Genomic DNA, 26,281 nt, shown 5'->3' with positions numbered 1-26,281 from the left:
ACCAATGACTCTTCAATAAATAAAAAAAGGAAGCCTCTTGTTGTTACAGTCTTTACAGTTGTATGGCTTTGCTCTCACAGTTTCTGTAAGCCTCAGAAACATTTAAGCTTTTGGCCTCTCACACACACCCTTTGGCAGAAAAGTATGCTTGCTTATCTTCCTCTTACAGCAGGGAGGCCAAGCAAAGAAAAACTGGGTGATTTGGCCAAGGTCACACAGGAAGTGTGTCTCAGGTTGTTTTTAGAAACTGTTAATTGGGCCTCATTTCCAGGTAAATTCCACACACCTTCCTGCACGTACTCACTACCAGTCACCTGCAGAAGTTAGGAGACAATTGTCACAAGGCTGAAGTAAGGGTGTCCCTGTATTAAAAAAAAAAAAAAAAAAAAAAAAAAAAAAAGGAAAAGAGAAATCCAAGCATGCAAAGCCCCCAGAGGTCAATATTTGCACAGGATGTCTTTTGAGCCCCCAAAACGCCACAGTAGTGCTCTCCCTGCTAGTCAGCAGTGATGAGTCTGAGAGCAGTTGAGAACTCTACTCATAAGTGCTTCCACACCTTCCCTGCAAGGCCACTTGGGGGGTCTCAAGTGGGAACAGCAAAGAGAATGTTCCATATGCCCCCTTTCCTTTCCTTTCCACTCTTCTCCCTTACTTACAGTATATGGCATGTGCTCTCCTCCTTCCTCCCTTGTGGCATGGGGTGTGGGGAAGGGAAGGAAGGGGATCACATGCTACATCTGGGCCCACTGCTGCTGGTAGTGTGGCTGGTTGACTTACAGCTGAAGGTGTAGCATGAGCAGTGTTATGATTTATTGCCTGGGCAGGCTAGCCATGTTGGGCTCCCCACTTTCAGCCTCACCCTTCCCTTCTTTAATGTAGTTGCAATGCTGGAGGTCTTGGCTGATCACCAATTTTGGGATCAGAAGGAGCTTTTCCCACATGGTGAAAATGGCTGTCATGTGGCGCTTTTCACCTTCCACCTGGCATCTAGGAGGTCTAGTTTGGGAAGGATTAGGTTACCATTGTCACTACTCTGGTAGGTTCCAGTGTGCTTGGTGGGTTGCTCCCACTGAAGTCTCAGGAGCCCATTAGCTTGCTTGGGCACTGACCCTGGGTGTAGTATGGTAATAGGTTTGTCTCCATGTCTCATGCAGCTTTTAGCTACCCTCATCTCATGTCTCCTGCCTGCAACATGGATAAAGCTAGTGGGGAGAGAGAGAGAGAGAGGATTCAGGCTTCCAGTCAGGGTTCCAGCCCCGAGTATAGTATGGGCACCTCAAGTTTACAATGCACTGGGGCCACTGGAGCCTTTTGAGACCTGCACTGGAACAACCTTGCTAGAAAGTATGGCATGGTTATCCCAGCTAAGAAATAGCTTTCAATAAAGTTACAGCCTCTGCTTTTAACCATATAATGGCATTTGTGTCTCATTTGATTCTATGCCCACTTCTGTGCAAAACTAGCAAAAGAGGTGGAAGTGAAATTCTAGGCAACAATCACTCACATTCACCCAGTCATCCACAGAGTCAAGTACCTTTCCTTTAAGGTTACACAACTGTTCCTGTTCCACAGACAAGTGGTGAACTTTCCCTTTTGTATTTTTCTGCTCCATGCCTCAACTTTGAACAGCATTTTAACACACAATTCACAGACTCTGACCCAATTTGGGTGAAAGGTTAGACTTTAATTCTAACTCTGAAAGAGCAAAGGACCTTTCCCTTCTAAAGACACAAATTTAGAGTTCAGTTTTTGTGTACAGGCCTCCTGATCTTCCTCACAAGTTCCTGTGTGATAAGCAGAATGAGCCCTTCCCTGGAGTTTGGCAGTTTGGGCAGCAAGAAAAGATCGGAATCTGGAAATGTTATGGTACAAAAAGCAGTGGAATTTTTATACCTGGCCTAGACATGTAGGCTGTGGCCACACTTGGCCAAAACTTTGAAATGGCCATGCAAATTACTAATATTGAATTGAATATTCAGCGCTTCAATAGCATTAGGATAGCTCTCAAAGGTGCGCAGCTCGGCGAGGCTATCCTGGGGTCATTTTCAAAAGGACCCCGGACTTTTTGAAATCCCTGAGAAGAATAATGCTAATGAGGCTAATGGCCATTTTGGAGTTTTGGCCAAGTGTGGCCACAGCCGTAGTGTAGAGAGATGGATGGGTCAAAGATGAGGCTGTATGGGCTTGAGTGCCCTATTAGAATGTGAGGAGGTGAATTACCTACATAGATGGAAAAAAAAACCCTTGAATACTCCATTGTTGCTACTACAGTGCAACATAGCTATAGCATTTCTGTAGTACTACTGTACAGCCTGTAGTTTAGACATAGTCTAAGACCTTCACAGGTGACAAGACCACAGGGGGCAGAAGAGAGCACACTGGAGTAAAGGAGGGTTTTATTTTTTTATTTTTATTTTTTTTAATTCTAGTTCAAACATGGAGTGTGAGTCAAGGTGTGGATTCAACTTTGAGAGGTGTTGGAAACTGTTCCTCACAGAATTACATGGGTAATATCTACAGCTGAATTTGTTTTGACTTTGATCACCAATGCTAACAGGAGGGATACATTTTGGAGTACCTCTTTTAAATTGTGCATATCTAAGTGAATTTCATGTTAAGGAATAGTCTTGCATTGGCAGAACTGAACATTGAAGTGCCTTGGAGACTGAAGAAATCCTGGATATTTTAGTCTTAGCCAAACTGTCAGCAAACCAACCAAGATCATAGAAAAGCCAGCCGAAGACTGACTACAAGATCATCTAACTAAAGCCATGATGCTAGGTCTGGCACAATTTGGATTTAGGCCAGGACACGGAACTGAAATTGCATTAATGGCACTGATGAAGGATCTCCTCCTCAGAGGACAGTCATTCCTCTTGAGAGGACAGTCTTTATCTTCTTGGACTGCTCTGTGGTGTTCAACACTGTTGACAATGAGACACTGCTGTCTAACCTGAAAGAGGTAGAAGTGGTCCAGGATAATGTGCTAAAATGCTCTGAGTCCTTCTTGGAGGCATACGCCCAAAGAGTGGTAATGGCAAGCAGGACCTCCACAACTAGAGCCCTCCCTAGCAGATTTGCAGAAGGACCAGTTCGTTGGTCTTTTTCAACAGCTATATGAAGCCAATAGGGGAACTAGTTTGATGACAATGACTAAAGTGCCATCAATATACAGATAATACTCTGCTCTACCCATCTTTCATTACATCTGACCACACCACAATCAATCAAACTATCAAACTTTGATTGAAAGTTCATACCTGCAACTGGTCCATAGTGTAGGGTTACTCTTGGATTGCTTGCTGACACTGAGATCTCACATTGCAAAGGTCCTTAATAATGTGTTCTACTATCTCTGATTGACTCCTTCCCATCCTCGCAGATGAAGACTTGGCCTCAATTATTCATGCCTTTGTTAGCTCTCAGCTGGACTATATCAATGTGATATACTTGATCACAAAACCTGAAGCACTTAGAAAATTCCTAGTAATGAACAATGCTGCCAAGTGTCTCCTCAGCAACACAGTAAACCCCATGTCTGTCCTCTTCTGTCTACACCAGCATGTCAGAGAAGTTGGAATCAATTTCACGGTCTTACTCTTACTTTCAAAGATATCCTGGGAAGATAAAAGACCATCTAAAGCTTCATGACAAAACCATGGTCTACAGCTTTGTGCCTCTGACACAATGAAACTCTCAACAATAAAAGTAAAGCTCATCTGTGTGGGAGACAGAGGAATCTGAAAGTGTGGACAATAGTCCATGGGCATGATGGACAAACAGAAATCTCACCACTTTCTACTGTTTGTGCAAGTCATGTTTCTTTGCCTTTGCCTTCCCTAATATGAACACATCACAGGTATATTTAACAAAAAGAAAAATAACCTAAACCAAAACAAAAAAAACAACCCACGATCCTACCAAAATAAGAACTTCACTCCTCATGCTTCTTCCTTTAGGGAGAGGACATGAGAACAAACAACATATGGAGGCTGCATCTATGCTAGCAAGTTCTTCTGAAAGATTTTTCAAAAGAAGGGCCCGTTTCGAAAGATCCCACAGAACATCTACACACAAAAAGTGTTCTTTTGAAATTAAATTGAAAGAACATGGTGCTTCTTTCTAAATTGCTCTTCCTTTCCCATTTCAGGAGCAGTGCCTTCTTTCAAAAGCTTCTTTCGAAAAAAAAAAAAACCCTCATGTGGATGCTCTGCAGGGCCCTTCTTTCGAAAGAGCAGTCCTCATGGCACCTGACTTTTCCATCCCTGGTCGGTTCTTTTGACAGAGTGGGGGGCTGTGTAGGTGCTTTCTTTCAAAAGAGCAGATCACTCTTTTGATCCACTTTTTTGTGTGTGGATGCACTTTTTTGAAATGAGCTCTTCTGGAAGAGATATTCCGGAAGAGCTTCTTTTGAAAGATTGCTGTAGTGCAGATGTAGCTGGAATGTGAAGTCACATTGCTTAGTGTACTACTGTAAGGCACTCAAATGTGAAGTGAGGAGTGTGATCTAAACATGTACGTAGACTGGACTATAGAATAAAATCTGTTTCTCTACTGAACAGTGGCAATGTAGGACAAGCTCCTCATAGACACCTAGATCCCACCAAAATGCCTTGCCATGGTGCTGAGGGGACTTCTAGGACCATGCAGGGCACATCTACACAACAAAATTAGCAAGCAGTCTGTAGCACCCAAAAGACTAAAAAAATTATGACATAATTAGCTCATTGCCTAACAAATGTGTTCGTGTTTAAGGTGCTACAGGACTGCTTGTTGTTTGTGAAGTTACAGACTAACACGGCTACCCCTTTGAGACTATTTACCATGCAAAATTGAGTCAACCTAAGTTACATTGACATAAAGGTGCTGCAGTAATTACATTCCTTGACTGTGTCTGTTCTTTGATCCCAGTGTATCCTCACCAGTAGTGCTTGCACCAATTGAACTGTCAGCATGTGACTTTGTGGGACAGTTTCTTAAAGCCAGTACCAGAGGAAGGAAGCAATATAGTGTCCACACTGACACCGCATAGACCTAAGAACATTGATATTGCCATTACGCCTCTCATAAAGGTGGATTTTATTAAAGTGGTGTAACGGGTGATTTTATGTCAATGGGGGCAAAATTTTAGTTTAGATGCTCATGGAGTTAGGTCGATGTAAGCTGCCTTGCATCAGCCCAACCCTATAGTGTAGACAAGGGCTCAGTCGTAGGCTTCTTTGCTGAGGCTGCCAGTATGGGTCACAGCATGTACTTAAGTGTTTTATTATATGGACACGTGTCAACTCAGGAACTACCTGCAATGCACTAGCACATTTCACACAGGTCATCAAACAACCATCTCACTGAAACAAGTATGTGTTGGCTTGGAACAGATCTGAACTGTGACCTAGATGTGAAAGGTTAAAGATAGTGTGTGTTTATTTCAGCAGTTAATACAACAAAGTCCTGGTCTGGAGTATTCCAGCAGAACTCTGTCAGTTACATTAGAGTCACAAGGGAGACAGGACAAATAGTGGACCCTTTGTGGTCCTCATTCGCATGCCATCTCTACCTCCATGCATCCATGGACCGGAACGTGGAGAAGAGCCTGTTGCAGGTGGGCTGATTCCTGAGGAGACTATTTTTGTGGAATAGTGCTTATATTGCCTTTTGTCTGGAATGTCTGCATACATGATCCTGTGTATGAGCTGGTTTTATTGGAATGTGTGTGCAGGAGCTGGGCTGTACAGAACATTGCAAACATTCCAGTAGCAGAAGCAGCCTTACAGGTCAGACAGAAATTGTTTCCAAGACACAAAAGTAGCAAGGACATTTCTGACCTCACAATACATTAGAAAGTTCTGGGTCCTCTTTCTTCAGCCTTGTGTCCTACCTCCTTCTTCTTATCCCATTCATATTTTCTCTCATCTTTCTCTCAGATCCTCTGGAACAAAGCCCTGGGCTCAGGCAAGTGGGGAATTAATAATCTGATGACTGATGCACTATAAATACATAGGCCAGATATAAATTTCACCTGAGCAATTTCCTGCCAGCTCTTTCCCAAGTCACAGAGGTCTTGTATCAATGTGACAGTGTGACCAAGACTTAGAGGAAGCAAGGAAAGAAAGAGAAGGAGCCAAGGAACATTACAGAGCGTAGTCAACCCATACACATTTCCTTTTTATATACGCAAATTTGACTTACTTGACTTAAACCCTTATACTCCAAGTGGAGCATAGGTCATCTACAAGTCTCCTCCACTTCGTGCTGTCTTGAGAAGAAACTTCTAGCGGACTCCAGGAGTACACCAGTTGTTGTCCTTCATTCACAGTAGATCTTCTCCACATCGTCCAAGGTCTTGCTTTTTTTGCATTTGCCTTGCAGGTTCCACGTGAGAGCTTGCTGGACTATGCTGGATGACGGTTTTCTGAGTGTGTGACCTAGCCACCCCCACTTTCTTCCCTTGATTTGAACATCAAGCAGTTCTTGTCCAGCTGTGTTCCAAAGCTCCTCATTTGTGACAAAGTCTTGCCGTTTGATGCAAAGTACGTACCTCAAGCATCTTGTGGCAGGGGGAGACCAATGGGGAAATACAAGAGTCAAAACAGGGCAGAGTTGGAGCTGACAATCAGAGAGGGAGCAGCTGAGGAGTAGGCTGTCCTAAATCAATTAGGGCCAGCTGATCCCACTCAGGGCTACCTTTATAAACTCCTTCCCACACAGGGCAGACAGGAAAGTGTGAGAAGTGATTGAGGGGAGTGTAGGAGGAGAGTGAGGTGAGGGAAGGAGATTCACAGGAACAGCAGACAGTAGAGGAGGAGAAGAGCCTCAGCAACAGTCCGGGGAACCCTGAGACCCAACTAGGTACTGAGGAGAACTGATCAGCTGGTGGAGCCAATCAAGGAAGGGGACCTGCTGCTGCCGCCACTACCTGAAGGAGATACTGGTGGGGTTGTCTGGGGAAGTAGCCCAGGGAGAAGAGCATCAGGGGCAAGGGTGAAAGGAGTCAGTACTCTCTGGTAGCAGCCATACACAGGGTCCCTGGGCCAGAACTTGGAACAAGTGGATGGGGACTGGGTTCCCCACAAACCACCCCTCTGCCCCAGCAAGGGTAAAGAGGTTCCTATGGCGGGGCCAGTAGACTGAATAGAGGGCCTGTGGCTCAGCAACAAGACTGACCATATCATAATCTGTTTATGAATGACTGTAGCTTATGATTTGAAGACTTTTTAGTATGCCAGGTCTCACATCTGTACAAGAGCACACACTTCACATTTAATCTTTGCAGCTATTATTTGTGAGCTCCATATGAGATGGAGAGTCTTGAATGCAGCTGTTGCTTTCCCTATCCTTGTCTGTTCCTCTGTCTCTTCCCATAATACTCCCCAACTAGGTGAACTGCCTCACATCTCCTAGGTCATCCCCTCCCAGTGTTATGGTGGTGTTGTTGGACTGGTTGATCCTTAGTGTCTTGGTCTTGTTAATGATCAGTCCAGTCCCTGAGACAGTTCTGCCTAGTGTTGAGACCTTTTCTTTCATGCTTTTATGCTGGTGTGAAAGGAGGATGACATTGTCAGCAAAATCAATGTCCCCTAGCTGTTTGAAAAGTGCCCATTGAATGCCCTGTTGATGGCCATCTGTTGTCCTACTCATAATCCAGTCCATTGTGACCAAGAATGGGAAATGTGACAACAGGCACTCTTGTTGCACTCCTGAGAGTATGCTGAAGGACTCTGTCAAGACACCATTGTGAACAACTTGGATCTTGATTTTGGTGGGTGACTTCAATGCGAAAATTGGAAGCATAAATACAGGCAGAGAACAGACCATGGGAAAAGAAGACTGGGTGACAAGAATGAATATGGAGAGCGCTTCAGTGACTTTAAACTCAAGACTAAATAATATTGTCAGAGGTGTCTTGTTTTTTTGATCATCTACTGTCCTTCCCCTCCCCCATGCATGAGAATTGGTGTTTACAGTTTACAGTGAACAGTATGGCATTGGTCACCGCACCACTGCATCGCTGAAAGCTGCACCCCAGCTCCGAGAGCAAACTTTACCCTCCCAGATCCAAATCAATTCCTTTTTTGTCCCCACAGCCCCACATCTGCCCACACCAGTTTCATCCACCCAGCAATAATGCAACCTGCCCCAGCACACTTCTGTTCCTCCTATGAAGGAGCTTCACTCCCTCCCAGATGTGGTGGGAGGAGTGTGGGGGGGCAGTCCCAGCAGTGTGCCATTCACCTCCTTTCCATATCTGGTGTTGTAGTCTAAGGCCAGGGGAGAAGATTGAGGGGAGTGGGGGACAGGGGCATCAGACTGACACTTCTAGAAGAAAGGAGGGAAGAGGAGGGAGCAGAGCTTCCTTGAGATGCCGGGCGCTTTCTACTTCCTCCTCCCCTTTGGTGAAAAAGGTAGAGACTGATCATTCTTCCTGTCCCTCTCCCCATCCCAAAACCTTGCTCCCCTTCTGAGAGAGAGCAGTCTGCCTTCCTGAAGCACCTCTGAGAGGCCGTGCTTCCGAGGAGAGAGGGAAATGATGAAGGCAGCCCCGTAGAGGGCAATGCTGCCTGCCCAAAGTGCAGCTGCAGGGAGGGCTAGTGAGGAGGCATGGGCTGAGATGGAGCCAGCTCTGCATCTCCATATCAACTAGCAGCCAAAGCAGCAGAATAAATCCCACACTGCCTAAATCTCAACCAAGGGAGAACCACCCAAAAATGCGTTGCCAGAGCGTGCCATGGTGCTGCTCCCAACAAAGTTGGCCTGGCCACGTCTGAGCAGCTCTGTAATCTGGGTGGTCACCCTGATTGGAGCAGGAAGCTGAGCCCAGCCAGTTCTCCCGGACTGGAGGTGCTGCTATGATATGCATGGAGTATTTAGTACTTACTGCATAATGTGTATAACATACATGGTGTTATACACATTATGCAGTAAGTACTAAATACACCCTGCATGCCATAACAAGTTTGAGTAACCCAGATGTTTATTGCAATAATGATATTTACTGGGTCACGACAGCCCATGCAGGTTTTAAATGAATCAGGAGCCCAAAAAGTTTGAGAACCACTGGCCTGATGAACTTGAGATTTGGATGAGAACTAGCTGGCTGTGGCTTAGCCTAGGCAAGACAGATAACACCGTTGTACTGGGGTGGGGGTGCTCCCCCTAAAAACATTGGTGCAATGTTGATCAGTAACACTCATGAGAAGTAGAATTCCATTACGGGGTTGTATTTGGAAATATTATTGGTGGAGCTGGCAGTGCTCCCTATTGTTAAGTTGACCCAACACTTGCCTTTATAAGAGTCTATTTTCATTTGTTTATAACTTTGCTATCTATAACTATTTGGATTGTTGTTTTTTTTTTCCTGATGGGTGTCTGCCTCTGGCTGATTTTATTTGTGTTAAAAATCATGAAAAAATGTTCAGTCATTTCTGGGAATAAGGTTAGGGAAGGATACGTTGCCTATTTTACAAGCATATAATCAGCTGGGAAACTCCAGCCCTTCTGTGTTTTGGAGCAAAGACTTCATGTTTGGCGTGCAGTAGGGTGAGAGTGGAGTGGAGTAGGGTGAAATGGAGGGATTGCATTGGTGCCAAGGGTGTGCATTTTGCTATCCTGGTGAAACTGGTCAGCTTATGAAACCTTTGAAAAAAAAATCCCCTTTTGCACATGCTCAGTAGAGGTTTGTTATGGTCTGACTGCTAAATTCTCCAAAGGTTCTCTCTGCACTAAGCATATTCCCTTCAGGGCAGCGCATGCAAAGAGTATGAGGCCTTTCTCAGAAATCGCTCCTCCTGGCTGCAGGGGGGCTGCTGGTGCAGTGACCTGGAAACTGAGCGCAGGAAGATGGTCTGTCCTCTGCTCCCCATGTTCTCCCTGCTGACATGCAGGCAGAACAAGGAGGGGAAGCTGGAAAACCAAAATGTAAAGAGTGCCCAATCTGTACCTGAGGGTGGCGTAGAGAGCAGGGACAAAAATCATAGATTGGGCTAGAAGCAGGGTGGGGTTTGGGGGACTGAGGAAACAATAGTAGGAATGAATAGTGGAGGGAGGGCAGGAGGACAGGGAGCTGGGAGTGGTGAAACTGGAATTGGCTGGGTAAGAAGCCTGGGATATGGAGCTGGGAGTGTGTGTCTGAGGGAGGAGATTGGGATGAGGAGGCCAGGAAGGGATGCTGCCCCAGGATTCCACTATGCTCTGAATACAGAATTATTAATTTCTCCATGGAGTTTTCTGTGGTCAGTGCTCTTTTGGGAGAGAAAAAAAGAAAGAAAAAGAGAAGCTGATGCTCAACTAGCACCCCGCCCCCACTCCCCAGCCACTCCTGTGGCTGGGGCTGCTGTACCAGCAAGTATCAGCATAAAAAAAAGCACTGTGTGTGATGATTCACAAACAATAATGAATTTATTTTTAGAACAGCCCTGCGAGATAAGGGCTACGTCTACACTAGCCCCAAACTTCGAAATGGCCACGCAAATGGCCATTTCGAAGTTTACTAATGAAGCGCTGAAATACATATTCAGCGCTTCATTAGCATGCGGGTGGCCGCGACACTTCAAAATTGACGCTCCTTGCCGCCGTGTGGCTCGTCCCGACGGGGTTCATTTTCGAAAGCACCCCGCCTACTTCGAAGTCCCCTTATTCCCATCTGCTCATAGGAATAAATGGACTTCGAAGTAGGCGGGGTCCTTTCGAAAAGGAGCCCCGTCGGGACGAGCTGTGCGGCGGAGAGCTGCGTCAATTTCGAAGTGCTGCGGCCTCCCACATGCTAATGAAGCGCTGAATATGTATTTCAGCGCTTCATTAGTTAACTTTGAAATGGCCATGTGCATGGCCATTTTGAAGTTTTGCGCTAGTGTAGACATGGCCTATATGTTCAAAATACAGCTCCCCATCGACTTTGGTTACAGGTATGAGTGCTCAGTCTTTCTGAAAATCAAGCTCCAGGCCTCAAGATTGGACCTAATTTTTTGGGTGCCTCAGTAGCCATCTGTGATTTGTCTAACGTCACACAGGGACTGTACAGTAGAGTTAGGGGAATAATCCAGTTATCCAAAGCAGAATTGAGCCTCCTTAGGCAGGAAAACAGCCTTTCCCTTCCCAATGTTGCCTCCCTCATTGACTTCACACCTTCTAACTTCTATAAAAATGCCAGCTGTAACTACTGTCAACAGGCTTCTTTACTGCAAAACACAGATACATCCCTAGAGCAGGTCCATCCTGTGCACCAAATAACGCAGGGTGCCTGTAGAACATATTGTACGTGAACATGTAATTAAAGCCTGCATCAAATACATAGTCACAAGGGGGCTGAATTAAGATTTCTCAGGCAATCTTAAATTCAGGAGCATGATAACTCTGGAATGTGTGATTTTGTTTTTCAAACCTTAACATTCTTTTAATATCTTTTTAGATGCAATTTTACAAAAGTGTATCTAGCTTTCTCATGTTCTTAGGTATTTGTACAGAAACATGTACATCTATAGCTTTGTATGCATAATAATATTAATCAATATTCAGCTGTGAGTTCAACTCCTGAGGGGGCCATTTAGGGATCTGGGACAAATAGATTTAAAAAAAAAAAGATGGATGGTGCTTGGTCCTGTCATGAGGGCAGGGGACTGGACTCAGTGACCTCCCAAGGTCCCTTCCTGTTCTGTGAGGTGTGTGTTTAACTATCAGCGTAAACTGTAAGAAAAATACTGCTTATCACCTCTGGGTGGCAATATCTTATAGCTGATATACCCTAGAAGAGTAACAGTATAATTTCCACACCTTTTCAGGTTTTGAAAATAGTGTGATTTAAGAAGGTAAAGGAGAAAAGAAACAATCTGTTTTAAAGCTTCAAAGGGTAACTTAGTCTGTATCTTCAAAAACAACAAGTCCTGTGGAACCTGATAGACTAACAGATATTTTGGAGCATAAACTTTCAGGGGCAGGTCTTTGCCCAAGAAAGCTTATGCTCCAAAAAATCTGTTAGTCTATAAGGTGCCACAGGACCTCTTGTTGTCTTAACGCTTGTTACTATCTGGGACATATTTTCCAAGAAGCTTCAATCTCCCCCATTCCTGTTCTGAGTGTGAAAACCATCTGCATATGTTATTTTGTACACTCAGTTCTTTATATGACTATTAGGATTTATATGCACAAAAAACTTTGGCTATGTCTACACTTGCATACCTCTTTCAAATGAGGAATGCAAATGAGGGAAATTGAAAATGCAGATTAGGCACTGGTTTACATAAACCCCATCTTCGAAAGAACCCTTCTTCCTATTTTCGAGGATGGGGTTTATTTTCGAAAGAGACCCATCTACACTGCTTTTTTTCTCATGAAAGAATCTCTTCCAAAAAGAGGAATGCAAGTGTAGACACAGCTGTTTATGTTCAGTTTGATCAAAAAAAGGAGGTGTTTGTGTGAATTTGATCAAAAATGCTTTGTCTTCCTGCGCATACTTCTAGTTGGGGAAATAAATTATATCTGTTAATCATATTTTGCTAATAACAAAAATGCCTTTTACTCTATTGGAAGTGATCAGGTTCAAAATTAACAGTCTTGTTATTTTTAAGTACCCTCTGTGATCTGGGCATGCAAAACATTCATAATGAAATTGACTTCATTTTTATTAGAAAAGACAATGATCAAAAATATGCAGGAAAAATTCATTTAATTTTTTTTCCACTTGATAAGAGGACCTTTTTACTAAAAAGACATTTTTAAAAACCTAGGCAATAAAGGCTGATTCTCAAGTGAAATGGGGATATTTGGCAGTACAACTGAGTTGTTTTTTGAGTAAAGATATTGGTAGCTTTGGAGAAAAACAACAGCAACAACATTCAAACATGTGGCTGTTCCCAGGCTTCCAAAGCCTAAACACCAATTTAGTAAAATTTGGTGGAAAAACAAATCCCCTCTGTGCCCAAGTATGCACACTGAAATGAACTCCAATTCAGGAAACTACTTCAAGTATGTGTTTAACTTTAATTGTCACGATAAATTGGGATGGGGTTAAACACCTGCTTAATTGCTTTCTTGAAATGGGGCCATGAGAAGCTTTTGCAACAAGTATGTTTTCTCGACTTTCACTCAGCTCTTCTCCGAGCCCTGGGTGACTTGTCTTTTGGGAATTTGTGCCTCTGCTGGGCTGAGATTGCCTCATGAAGCAGTTCAGTCAAGCGTGGGAGTTACTTTCCTGCTCTACCTTTATGCTATAAAGAAATCTTTTAAGGCTTGGCTGACTCCTGTGCAAACACAAATGCCTTTTTTGTTGCTTTCAGTAGAACGGTGATTTTTTTTTAATTTGCCTTTTGTATTAATGCTGTTATACAGAAACAATAAACAGCTGACTTTATCATACACCGGCTTGGTGTCAGAAACTCTCTGTTGATATGGAAATATTTTGGTCATTTAAAAAACAATTCATGTCAACTCCGATGGCTACAGTCACTGCTAAAGCATCAGCCTCCATACCTGGCACACAAATCACATCATTCCTAGTTTATACTCACTTGATCAGCTCAAAAATGGAATGGCTCTAAGCCCACTTCTTACAGATCCATTGTCTCTGGGGAACATTTGAGATCTTAGCAGGTACTTAGCAGTAGGGTGACCAGACAGCAAATGTGCAGGGTGAGGGGTAACAGGCATTGTAATATTAAAAGGGGTTCTGGGCCAAGTTGAGAGAACCTGCCCTGGGCAAATGGCTTACAATCAGGCCACTTATGGCTCAGGCTGGGATTTCCTTCTCAATAAGACAAACCAAGCCAGCCAGAAAAATATTTCTGCCTGCCCCACTGGCCAGCCAGAAGCCACACAAACAAATCCACAGATTCTCCAGCTGTTCCTAATGCCCAAACCAGAAACGCTCCTCACTCAGGTGGGAGGTTAAGAAAACCTATTTCACCAAATCCACACAGATTCTTCCAGGTCCGAAAGGGTCTAGCCACATTCCCAGGTCATTATCTACTTAGATCTTACCCCAAACAGAACTCTGAGCCAATCCTTTAGAATCTAAAATCTAAAGGTTTAGTAAGAAAGAAAGAAAGTACAGGATGAGAGAGAAAAATTGTTAAAGTGGTACATTACATACATCAATTAAAGCTATTGACACAGGCTGCTATTCTTGAGGGTCTCTGAAAATACATCCTTCTGAGGGATGTCCACCCCACCTCCCCAGTCCACGCATGCTTAATTCATGAGGACTGAAGAATAAGATGGTCACTGCCAGGGACATCTTTGTAGATTTTCCCTGTGAAGGGGAAAACCCCTTCTTCTTCTCCATGTAGGCAATGGATGAACACGTAGGCAATGGAGGAGCACCTGACCAGGTGGCCTGTTGTGACACTCAGCCATTGGCTGCATCCCAGATCACAAACCCCAAATTCCTGAAATGTGGATTTGACATCTGGGTCTTAGTTTTAGTCCCTCATCCCGGCTGGAGGAGACCATGCCTGCCGTTGTGATCCTTAACTAAGACCTTTCTAATACAGATATAAAGCCAATATCTATACTCTACATACAAAGATAGTATAGATATACAAGTAGCACAAACAGATTCAGTGAATTACCAGCTTTCAGTAGACACCTCACTTGGCCCACTTGGCACAAGATTTAGTGCAAGCTTAACACAGGGGTCACAAAAATGGTTGTGTAATGATTGTAAAAATCCACTAACATCACAGGCACCTAAATAAAAAAAAAGCTCCAAATACTGGGACTGTCCCTATAAAATCAGGACATCTGGTCACTTTGCTTCAAGTGGTTTTCGGGGATGAACAGTGCCGTGACAGGTGGAAGCAGCAGCAGCAAAGCAGCCAGGCTGTTTACTTTGTTTTAAATATGAGATTCAGGTGGCTGACATGAAATCAGTGAGACCACTGGAGAGGGGGAGAGAGGAAGGGAATGAAGAAACTGCCTCTAACCAGGAAATTTCAGGTGTTCCCTAAGTCTATGCAGGAGCTAATGAGTCATATAGTCTCTCCCAGAAACAGTCACATCCTATGAATTTTAATCTTAGAGTCCCAAACTGAGGACTTCCTTGTCTGAGGAAAGGCTAATTTAAGTTTTATTTAGATAAAATAAGCCATACATTGTTTACATTTACATTCACGCACTAAATCTTATTCATCCCTTGCCATTCCATATACAAATGAAAGAGCTGCATACTCTGCTGGTGCAGATCAGTGCAACTCCATGGGATTTAATTGTGTTGGACCATTTTCTATCAGCAGAATTGGCCTCAAGGACCTACCAGGCCTGAAGCCTTTTTCTTGGAACTGATCTCTGCAGCTGTGCTTAATTTTTGAAGCTCCCTCTTTGCTTCTGTCTTAAATCTATTCATTTTACGCTGTTATATCTCAGTGATTCTGACAAAGATTAGGGAGCAGAAGTCATCTTCCCTTCACTCCTACTTCTCCTTTTGGCTCTATGGCAGTGTGCAGAGACTGCAGGATTGGCTCTTACGTCTAAATAGTCCAAAACCATTTCAATATTTCAACGATCTCTAGTAGTCTAGCGGTGCTCACAATGCATTGGGCCCTGTTTACACCCATCCCTGTCCCAAAGAGCCTTCCGTCTCAGAAGATAATCGATGTATAAAGGCCTAGGCAGAAGGCTCACCATAAACACAAACCTGTTATGCATTTTGAGATTTTGTTTGGTATTGAAGAAATGTGTTAAGCTATACCTTTAACTTCTCTCTTATCAGCCAGACAATTTCTTGTAGGACCCATGAAAAAGTAATAGTTTGTTAGGGCAGCCAATATTTGCAGGTCAGAATTTGTGACTTACTAGCCTGTCAAAAACAACACTCCTCGGATACTTTTCTTCTAGCTTGGGACTGACAGCCAATTTCTGTCCTTTAACAGGTAACAATAATAATACATTCACATTCAATCCAAAAACCCCATACACATAAAGAATTACTAGCTGAGAGTTGCAAGAGGGAAAGCTTAAGACACAAAGGCATTGCATTATGAAGAAGCAGAACCTTGTAATGCCAAAACTGAAAGATGCTCACAACACCACATTTTAGTTTAGTCAGTCACGGAATTCCTCCTAGAATACTAAAGCCTTGAATCACATAAAAAAATTGGAAATGTTTACTTTTTAGAAAAGAAATGATAGGGGAGACCTAATAACAGTCTTTAAATATACTAAGGGATATTATAAAGAGGACACTGACCAGTTGTTTTCCATGTCCTCTGAGGTTAGGACAAGAACTAATGGATTTAAAGTACTGAAAGGCAGATGTAAGTTAGATATGAGGAAAAACATTCCAACTATAGGGGTAATTAAGTTCTGCACTAGGCTTTCATGGGAAAGTGTGGAATCCCTGTCAGTGGAGGTGTTTTAGAACTGGCTGGACAAATACTGCCAGGCATGGCTTAGGCTACATCATTCTGGCTTAGTGCAGGAGACTGGGCTTTTTGCATCCTGAAGTCCTGACCAGGGCTACATTTCTGTAATTCTACTCCTTGACATGGATAACAGTATAACAGACACAATTTCCTGGGAATTCCTCTTTAAGTAATATCCCCTGTGCAATTAATGGGAGCAGTGTGAATATGTGTCTTAAACTGACATTTTGATGAGTAATTATTCAGACACTTTCCATTTCACCTGTATGCTATGTTCCTTTTCAGCCTTATCCCCTCTGTGGGATTCAGCTGCATTGTTAATTCAATAGCAAGGCAACTAAAATACACACCTTAGCTTAAGTATTCTCCCCAAGTTGACTGTTTCAAGAGGTTTCCTGGGATCATCCTCCAGCCCTTAGTTCCTTCTGTTTGAGGAGCCAGTCCCAAGTCCACCTGCCACAATGGCTCAGCATCTCCCCTACAGTATTCCAACCCCTGCTAATAGGGTGGGCCAACAGAAGTGACTTCCTGTGCTGTTTCACATGGGCATAGGTGTAATCTCTTTCTGTTACTGAGGGATTTAGGGAACTCATATATTGTGGTTACTAGTGCACAGTTAATGCTGTCAAGATCCTGAGCAGATTGCTTCCAATGAACAGAGTAGGTGGCATTTATGAGAGGGAACAAAATATCACCAATACAACGCAGCTATTAGAGTATATGAAAGCACTCTAATGCTTTGCCTCTGTTGCACTAGCAAGCAGCTAGTTCCTTTCATTCAGAGAAGGTTCTTCTAGAAGAGACACTGCTTGCTGGGCAGGATGTCTCAAAGCATCACTGGAAAAGCTTGAAAGAGCAAACTGGAATTCTGTGGCAGCAATTGTTGTCCAGCGTCTATGTTTTGTCTTTTATCATGTGCTATCCACAGAGGCTACCCTTGCCTTCAGCATTCTGTCTGGAATGCAACAAGGGTGCCTATTGTCACCTTTCCTGCTCTTGATCACAGTGGACTGGATTATGAACAAGACAATAGATGCACATCAACGAAGTATTCAGTGGACACTTTTCAAAAAGCTAGGGGACATTGACTTTGCTGATGATGTCACCCTCCTTTCACACCAACATGAAAGCACGGAAGAAAAGGTCACAGCACTAGACAAAACTGTCTTAATGACTGGACTAAGCATTAACAAGGGAAAGAGCAAGACAATGAGGATCAACCAGTCCAACAACACTGCCATCACACTGGTTTGACGCGGATAACCTGGAAGATGTGGGGCAGTGCACCTACTTGGGGAGTATTATGGGCAGAGGGAACAGACAGGCTATCAGTGCGAGGATAGGGAAAGCAATAGCTGCATTCAAGACCCTCCGACCCACACAGCGTTCATAAATAATATCTGTGGGGACCAAACTGCTGATCTTCTACACAAACGTGAAACATGTGCTCTTGTATGGATGTGAGAACTGGAGCACTAAAAAGTCTTCAAATCACAAGCTACAGCATAAACAGATGCCTGAGGTACATCCTTCACATCAAATGACAAGACTTCATCACAAATGAGGAGCTTTGGAACAAAGCAGGACAAAAGCCAATTGACATTGAAATCAGGAGAAAGTGGGGATGGCTAGGCCACGTGCTCAGAAAACCATCATCCAGCATAGCCTGTCAAGTTCTCATATGGAACCTGCAAGGAAAACACAAAAGGGGAAGACCTCAAACAAAGTGGAGAAGGTCTACTGAGATTGAAGGACAACAGCTGGGGTACTCCTGGAGTCAACTAGAAGTTTTGTCTCAAGACAGAGTGAAGTGGAGGAGACTTGTAGATGATCTATGCTCCACATAGAGTACAAGGGTTAATTAGTAGTAGTAGTAGTAGTCCCTTACTTTCTCTGCCTTGCTTATCCTTTTTCATCTTGCACCTATACAGATAACTCTTAAAACTTCCACTGTCTGTGATCAATCTCTTAGGAGAATGAGGAAGCTAGTAGATGGAGTATGAATGGTCTAGTCAAAATGAAGCTTCTCTTTATCTATGCTGTGTTTGTCTATGCCCGTTCATAACAGAAAACTTACGTTATGCACTAACAGCTGTTTTCTGGGGGTTGCCTGGCTCTTACTGGTGGCCCTGTTCTTTTCAATCTCTTTAAACTGGCTTGTGGCAGTTCTTTTGTAGTTCAGGGCATTTTTTTCATGCTGACCAGACTTGGATTTACTTCTGTTCTGGTGGAATCTCTTCTCCTTGTTTGGCTCTATCTGGATTTCAAGACTGATGGAATCAGTAACATCTGAAAATTAATGCAGAGCTGATGGAACTTCTGTTGATTGCTCCTTATGACCTTTCAAATGCCTTTTGCTTTTACATTCTTCCTTCTTGTGGCTTCCCTTTGATTTCAACAGCTGATGGTGGACCGGGTGCTTGCGAACGGGGCGAGTGCTAACAGGAGGGAGTTTTGAGAGGAGAGTTTAGAGGGGGAGCTTGGAGGGAGCCAGTGACTTCTATTGCCCTTAAACTTAAATCCTTTATAACAACCTCTATCTGAAACATTTAATTAAACCCTCATATATAATTAGAGTAGGAAATGGAGGCAGAAGCCCAGCAGCAGAGTGGGGGCTATCCTGTTTATTGTGTCGAGTGCAATATGTATGACTACCTACCCTGTGGGTGGGTGGCATATGTATGCGCTCGATGCAAGGAGCTCCTGGCCCTCAGGGACCGAGTGCGTGCTTTGGAGGCCAGGGTGGCTGAACTGGAGGAGCTAAGGAAGGCAGAGGTGTTTGTTGATGAGACTTTCCGGGACATAGTAGGGCTATCCCACCTCCAATCTGACAGTCCTGATGCTGTTACGGAGGATGAAAGGCTCAGGGAAGGAGAGCAGTCAATGGGAGCAGAGGGAAACCATCCCATAGTTGGGACCCTCCTTCCAGAGGGTGCTATGGTATCCTCTCGCGCCGAGGATACTTCTCCGGGGGAGGGAGCACCAGCTGTTAGGAAGAAGCAGGTTTTAGTAGTGGGGGATTCGATCATTAGAAATATAGATAGTTGGGTTTGTGATGACCAGGAGAACCATATGGTGACTTGCCTGCCTGGTGCAAAGGTTGCGGATCTCTCAAGGTATGTAGACAGACTTATGGGCAGTGCTGGGGAGGAGCCAGTGGTCGTGGTACATGTCAGTACCAATGACATGGGGAAGGGTAGAAGAGATGTTCTGGAGGCCAAATTTAGGTTACTAGGAAAGAGACTGAAATCCAGAACATCTATGGTGGCATTCTCTGAAATGCTTCCAGTTCCATGCGCAGGGCCAGATAGACAGGCAGAACTTCAGAGTCTCAATGCGTGGATGAGATGATGGTGCAGGGAAGAGGGGTTTAGATTTATTAGGAACTGGGGACACTTTTGGGGTAGGGGGAGCCTATACAGGAATGATGGGCTCCACCTAAATCAAGGTGGATCCAGACTGCTGGCATTAAACATTAAAAAGGTCGTAGAGCAGTTTTTAAACTAAGAGGTGGGGGAAAGCCGATTGGTGCGGGGGAGCACCTGGATCGGACGGAGACTTCTCTTACACAAGGCTCCATAGATAGGGATTCCCTAGAAGTTAGTCAGATAGGGAACGTGGGAAATAATATATGGGCAAGATCAGACGTGAAACAATCACATATAAAAAAATCCAACGCGTCTGTGAAAGGCGGACATATAAATAGTGGTAGTTTTTTAACGTGCTTTTACACAAATGCTAGGAGTCTGTCTAATAAGATGGGTGAACTGGAGTACCTCATATCAAAGGAGGAAGTTGACATAATAGGCATCACAGAAACATGGTGGAATGAGGACAACCAGTGGGAGACTATCATACCGGGATATAAATTATATTGGAAAGACAGAACAGGTCGTGTGGGTGGTGGAGTGGTACTATATGTGAAGGATAATATAGAATCAAATGAAACAAAAATCCTAAAGGAATCAAAATGTTCTATAGAATCATTATGGATAACAATTCATTCCTCTAATATGAATATGGCATTAGGAATATATTACCAACCACCTAACCAGGACAGTGACAGTGATGCTGAAATGTTAAGGGAGATTAGAAAGGCTATCACAATAAAAAACACAGTAATAATAGGAGATTTCAATTATCCCCATATTGATTGGGTGCATGTCACCTCAGGACGGGATTCAGAGATTAAATTTCTTGATGCCTTAAATGACTGCTTCTTGGAGCAGCTAGTACAGGAACCCACAAGGGGAGAGTCAATTCTCGATCTAGTCCTGACTGGAACGCAGGATCTGGTCCAAGAGGTAACTGTTATTGGACCGCTTGGAAATAGTGACCACAATATAACAACTTTTAATATTCCTGTGTTGGGAAGAACACCGCAGCGGTCAAACACTCTGGCATTTAATTTCAAAAAGGGGAATTACACTAAAATGAGGAAGCTAGTTAAACAGAAACTAAAAGGTAGAGTAACTAAACTAAAATCCCTGGAAGCTGCATGGAAACTGTTTAAAGACACTATACTAGATGCCCAACTTAAATGTATACCCCAAATAAAAAAACACAGTAAGAGACCTAACAAAGAACCACCATGGCTTAACAGCCATGTTAAAAAGGCAATGAGAGAGAAAAGGGCAGCTTTTAAAAAGTGGAAGTCAAATCCTAGTGAGGAAAATAGAAAGGAACATAAACACTCCCAAATTAAGTGTCATAATGTAGTAAGAAAAGCCAAAAAAGATTTTGAGGAACAGCTAGCCAAAAATTCAAAAAATGATAGTAAAATGTTTTTTAAATACATTAGAAGCTGGAAGCCTGCTAAAAAAGCAGTGGGGCCCTTGGACGATAAAGATATAAAAGGAGCGATCAAGGAAGACAGTGCCATTGCGGAGCAATTAAATGATTTCTTTGCTTCAGTCTTCACGGCTGAGGATGTTACAGAGGTTCCTAAATCTGAGCCAGCCTTTTTAGGTGACAAATCTGAGGAACTCTCCCAGATTGAAGTGACATTAGAGGAGGTTTTGGAGTTAATTGATAAGCTGAATAGTAACAAGTCTCCAGGACCAGATGGTATTCACCCAAGGGTTCTGAAAGAACTCAAATGTGAAATTGCGGAGTTAACAACAGTGGTTTGTAACCTATCCTTTAAATCCGCTTCGGTACCCAATGGCTGGAAGACGGCCAATATAACACCAATATTTAAAAAAGTCTCTAGAGGAGACCCTGGCAATTATAGACTAATAAGTTTAACATCAGTACCAGGCAAATTAGTAGAAACAATAGTAAAGAATAAAATTGCAAGGGACGTAGAAGAGCACGAATTGTTGGGCAAAAGTCAGCATGGTTTCTGCAGAGGGAAGTCATGTCTAACTAATCTATTAGAATTCTTTGAAGGGGTTAATAAACATGCGGACAAGGGGCACCCAGTGGACATAATATACCTAGATTTCCAGAAAGCCTTTGACACGGTCCCACACCAAAGGCTTTTATGTAAATTAGGCAGTCATGGGATAGGAGGAAAGATCCTTTCATGGATCGGGAATTGGTTAAAAGACAGAAGGCAAAGGGTTGGAATAAATGGTAAATTTTCACAATGGAGGGGGGTAACTAGTGGTGTTCCCCAGGGGTCAGTCCTGGGACCGATCCTGTTCAACTTGTTCATCAATGATCTCGAAAATGAGGTAAGCAGTGAGGTGGTAAAGTTTGCAGATGACACCAAGTTGTTCAGGACAGTCAAAACCAAAAGGGATTGTGAAGAACTACAAAAAGATCTCAGCAAACTGAGTGATTGGGCAGCAAAATGGCAAATGAAATTTAATGTGGGTAAGTGTCAGGTAATGCACGTTGGAAAAAATAACCCAAATTACACGTACAACATGATGGGGTCAAATTTAGCTACGACAGATCAGGAAAGGGATCTTGGAGTTATAGTGGATAGTTCTCTGAAGACATCCACGCAGTGTGCAGTGGCAGTTAGTAAAGCAAATAGGATGTTAGGAATTATTAAAAAAGGGATAGATAATAAGACAAAAGATATCATACTTCCCCTATATAAAACTATGGTACACCCACATCTTGAGTACTGTGTGCAGATGTGGTCTCCTCACCTCAAAAAAGATATATTGGCATTAGAAAAGGTTCAGAAAAGGGCAACTAAGATGATTAGCGGTTTGGAACGGGTCCCATATGAGGAGAGGCTAGAGAGACTGGGACTTTTCAGTCTGGAAAAGAGGAGATTGAGGGGCGATATGATAGAGGTATATAAAATCATGAATGGTGTGGAGAAAGTGAATATAGAAAAATTATTTACCTTTTCCCATAATACAAGAACTAGGGGACACCAAATGAAATTGATGGGTAGTAGGTTCAAAACTAAAAAAAGGAAATTTTTCTTCACACAGCGCACAGTTAACCTGTGGAACTCCTTGCCGGAGGAGGCTGTGAAGGCCAGGACTCTATTAGGGTTTAAAAAAGAGCTCGATAAAGTTTTGCAGGTTAGGTCCATAAATGGCTATTAGCCAGGGGTAAAGTATGGTGCCCTAGCCTTCAGTACAAGGGCAGGAGATGGATGGCAGGAGATAAATCACTTGATCATTGTCTTCTGTTCTCCTTCTCTGGGGCACCTGGCATTGGCCACTGTCGGCAGACAGGATACTGGGCTGGATGGACCTTTGGTCTGACCCAGTATGGCCATTCTTATGTTCTTATCAACTATAGCAATGAGTCATTGTTTTCAGAGCGTTGATTGGAATTGAAATGTGGTAGTTCACAGCCATCTGGTCTCTCATCCCTATCCTCAGTCACTGAGAAAAAAAAATCAGCTAAGGCAATCAATCACAATTTTGCATCCTGGTGAGCTATCCCTCCTCTCTCCTTGCGCTGTCTTGTGGCTGGGTATCCAAACACGAGCCTTCCTATCTCACTTCCTTTCTCAGGCTCCTAAGGACTATAACACATGCTCTTTTGCCTCCTTATGGCTGAGTTATAACAAAAACATTGAGCAAATAATCCATAGCCAAAGTTCCAATGCATGGTCTTTTTGTCACTCGCTGCACAAATGGTCTTGAAATCAGATGATATCTCATCTGTCAATATAGTGCATACTGCACTCCAGCATCGTCCACTATATGTGGGCTCTTGTCTGCTCTTCTCTTGTCTTTCTGCCAGGATGGCCACCCCAGTTCCTGGAGCTGCTTTATAACCCAGCTTTTCCCAGCAAGCACACACACCCTCAGTCCCTCTACTGGAAGTTCAGCTTCACTAAGACTGTGTCTATACTACAGCGGTCTTTCAGAAGATGATCTTCTGGAAGACCTTCTTTTGAAAGAGTGCATCCACACACACAAAAAAGGCGGATCAAAAGAGCGATCTGCTCTTTTGAAAGAACAGGGCAGGGATTGAAAAATCTGGTGCCACGAGGCTTGCTTTTTTCAAAAAAGGGCCCGCGGAGCATTCACGTGCTTTTTTTCAAAAGAAGCTTTTAAAAGGAGACATTCTTCCTGATCCAGGAGCAGAAAAGGGCTTCTGGAAGAAGAGCCGCATTCTTTCAATTTCATACAAAAAGAGCGCATTTTGTGTGTAGATGCTCTATCTGTTCTTTCGAAAAAGAGCCTGATTTTCCAAAAGAACTTGCTGGTGTGGATGCAGCCTAAAGTGTGCATCTATCACATTTCTTCCCACCTCTGTTATATTAACTTATTGACTTTGATAGATCATCAGCTGGAGCCTTTCACTGTTCCCCTGGCCCTGAGCCTTCCAGCATGGAAACATCAGCAGTGAAGCCCTGCTACCTTCTGTTCAGCCCTCAGCTCTGGCTCATCAAATTGGAAATCACCTAGCAACTCCCTTTGCTGTCCTCAGCCCTTTTTAGCCTTTTACCAGAAACCTCACTTGGCTTCCTTCAGGGACAGTCTCATCTTTCTCTAATCTTCCTGGATCCTGTAAAGCCCAGGTGATGTCCCACCCTCTTTACTGTCAAAACTGGTGACATTTGTATTAGCACAGCAGAGCTGAATCTGCTTCATGTAAAGGGGCCAGTGAGCTTGTGAGCCTGCATTAGCTTCCAGGACAGAGGACTGAGCCATATTGGCTGTGGCTACACTAGAGTCACTTCTTCAGCAGATGCAGCACCTCATTAGCATAATGGTAGCCGCGCACTTTTCAAAAGTGACGCTTTCGAAACACATGCTGCTTGTGTAGACAGGAGCCTTTTGAAAGGACCCCTGGACTTCGAAAGCTCCTTCTTCCCATTTAGTTTTGGGAAGAAGGGGATTTTGAAATCTGGAGGGTCCTTTCGAAAGGCCCTCATCTACATGGGTGGCTTGCATTTTGAAAGGAACATTTTCAAAACACACGCTGCCGCCATTATGCTAATGAGATGCTGCATATTCATGGCATTGCCTCATTAGCATCTGCTGAAGTGGCTTATTAGCATACCCCTTTCGAAAGGCGGGGGCTAGTGTAGCCACAGCCACTGTGTATAATTATGGAGTGATGTCATTTATAAAATTTCTTCTCTGATATTCAGAGGTTGTTAATCTGCGTTTTTAAGAACGTCTCTGTTCTACGCTGTCAGATAAAGGGATACAAATCACTGCCCAGAGCGTGTGCTGATCTTTGCTTTCTGGAGGGCCTACTGGTACAAGAAATTTTACTCAGGAGAAGAAGCTGAAACAATAGAAATCTGCCATAAATTGCCATCTCATGGTATCTCCTAGGAGGACCTAAGGAACCTGTTACAGTCCAAAATTGTGTGACACTGGCTCCAGAGGGTTTACAAGCAGAACAGCTGGGAGATGTGTCTTAGGGCCCGAGGCTGCTTGGAAAATCTTGATTTAAAGTGCAGAAATTCTGCTGAAACATTTTCTATGTCACTTGATCCTCTTTCCAAAGGCAGCCACCTTGCTGAAGGATAACAGGGTGCCCATTGTCAGGACAATAAGCCAGTTGCAATCCTGTTCTGATGTCGTTTAACAACTAATTTTCCCATTTGATGTCAAAGGAAACAAATGCTTCTTGTGCAGAGGCCGCAATGAAATTATGCATCTGCAGCATTATGTACACATGTGCACATGTGCAATTCTGAAACCTCTGAACACAATTCCTTATATGGCTTTATGTACTGTAGGGGTCCAGCTTTTTGCATTATTTTTTTCCCAGCAGAGGGCTGCTGAAAGACAATTTCAATTAAAAATGTGATCATGTACCTTTCATGGTATTATGGGGAGAGTCAAGGGTCTTTTGTTCTCCCCACAAGAACTTACAGCAAATATCACAGAAAAGTATATTATCAAAATACCATTTGGAAAACTGCTCTGTTTTTCCCCAGCCTTGCTTCTTTGGTGGATTGTTAAAAGTTTTATCAGGTTGTCGGTGGTGCTTGTATGAAAGGTGTTTAAAAAAAAAACTTTAAAAGCCTAATGGGGATTACTAAGTTTCTATTTCAAGTTGCTTTTTCTTGATTGTCCTTGCTGGCATCCCGCAGAATTACTCTGCTGGTGGATTTGAAGAATAGCTTAAATTCTCCTTTGCACAGAATTCTGGGATTTCAACATTGTTAAAGTTTTATCAATTTGTACAGGGCCAAGTTTGATCTGAGTCCAGTCCCTGCAGGGACAGATGTCCACTGTATCCAAAACACCCTCAGGGAGGGCATTAATTTTCCCTCTTTATGGCAATCTTTGCAGAGAGGGAGCATGGACTGAGCAGGCCATTGAAAATTAATTGCCCTTTCATCCCACAAAGGAGGGATGAGGGATGCTGCCAAGGCAGTAGAGGAAGCATTAGCTTATGCTACTGCCACCGCTAGCCACATTCTAGTCTATTATTTTCTGGCCTGTTTGGCTTCCTGTGTCACACATGTGTGTCACTGCACACCTGAGAGCCTTCCAGTAGGGCATTAAGCAATGTGACCACACAGCTGTCACGTTTTGTTTGTT

At 43.4% G+C, this 26,281-nt stretch overlaps 1 protein-coding gene across 1 annotated transcript in view; it reads right to left on the bottom strand.

Annotated features, from left to right (window-relative positions):
• PRDM11 (PR/SET domain 11) overlaps positions 1-26,281 on the bottom strand; it is a 405,666-nt gene that overhangs the window by 283,403 nt on the left and 95,982 nt on the right. The gene's annotated exons all lie outside the window — the stretch shown is intronic.

The sequence above is a fragment of the Carettochelys insculpta genome, chromosome 6, assembly GCF_033958435.1.
Source record: "Carettochelys insculpta isolate YL-2023 chromosome 6, ASM3395843v1, whole genome shotgun sequence".
In the NCBI taxonomy this organism is placed as follows: Eukaryota; Metazoa; Chordata; order Testudines; family Carettochelyidae; genus Carettochelys; species Carettochelys insculpta.
Note: the sequence above shows the minus strand (reverse complement) of the source record. Positions and strands in the feature narration are given on the sequence as shown.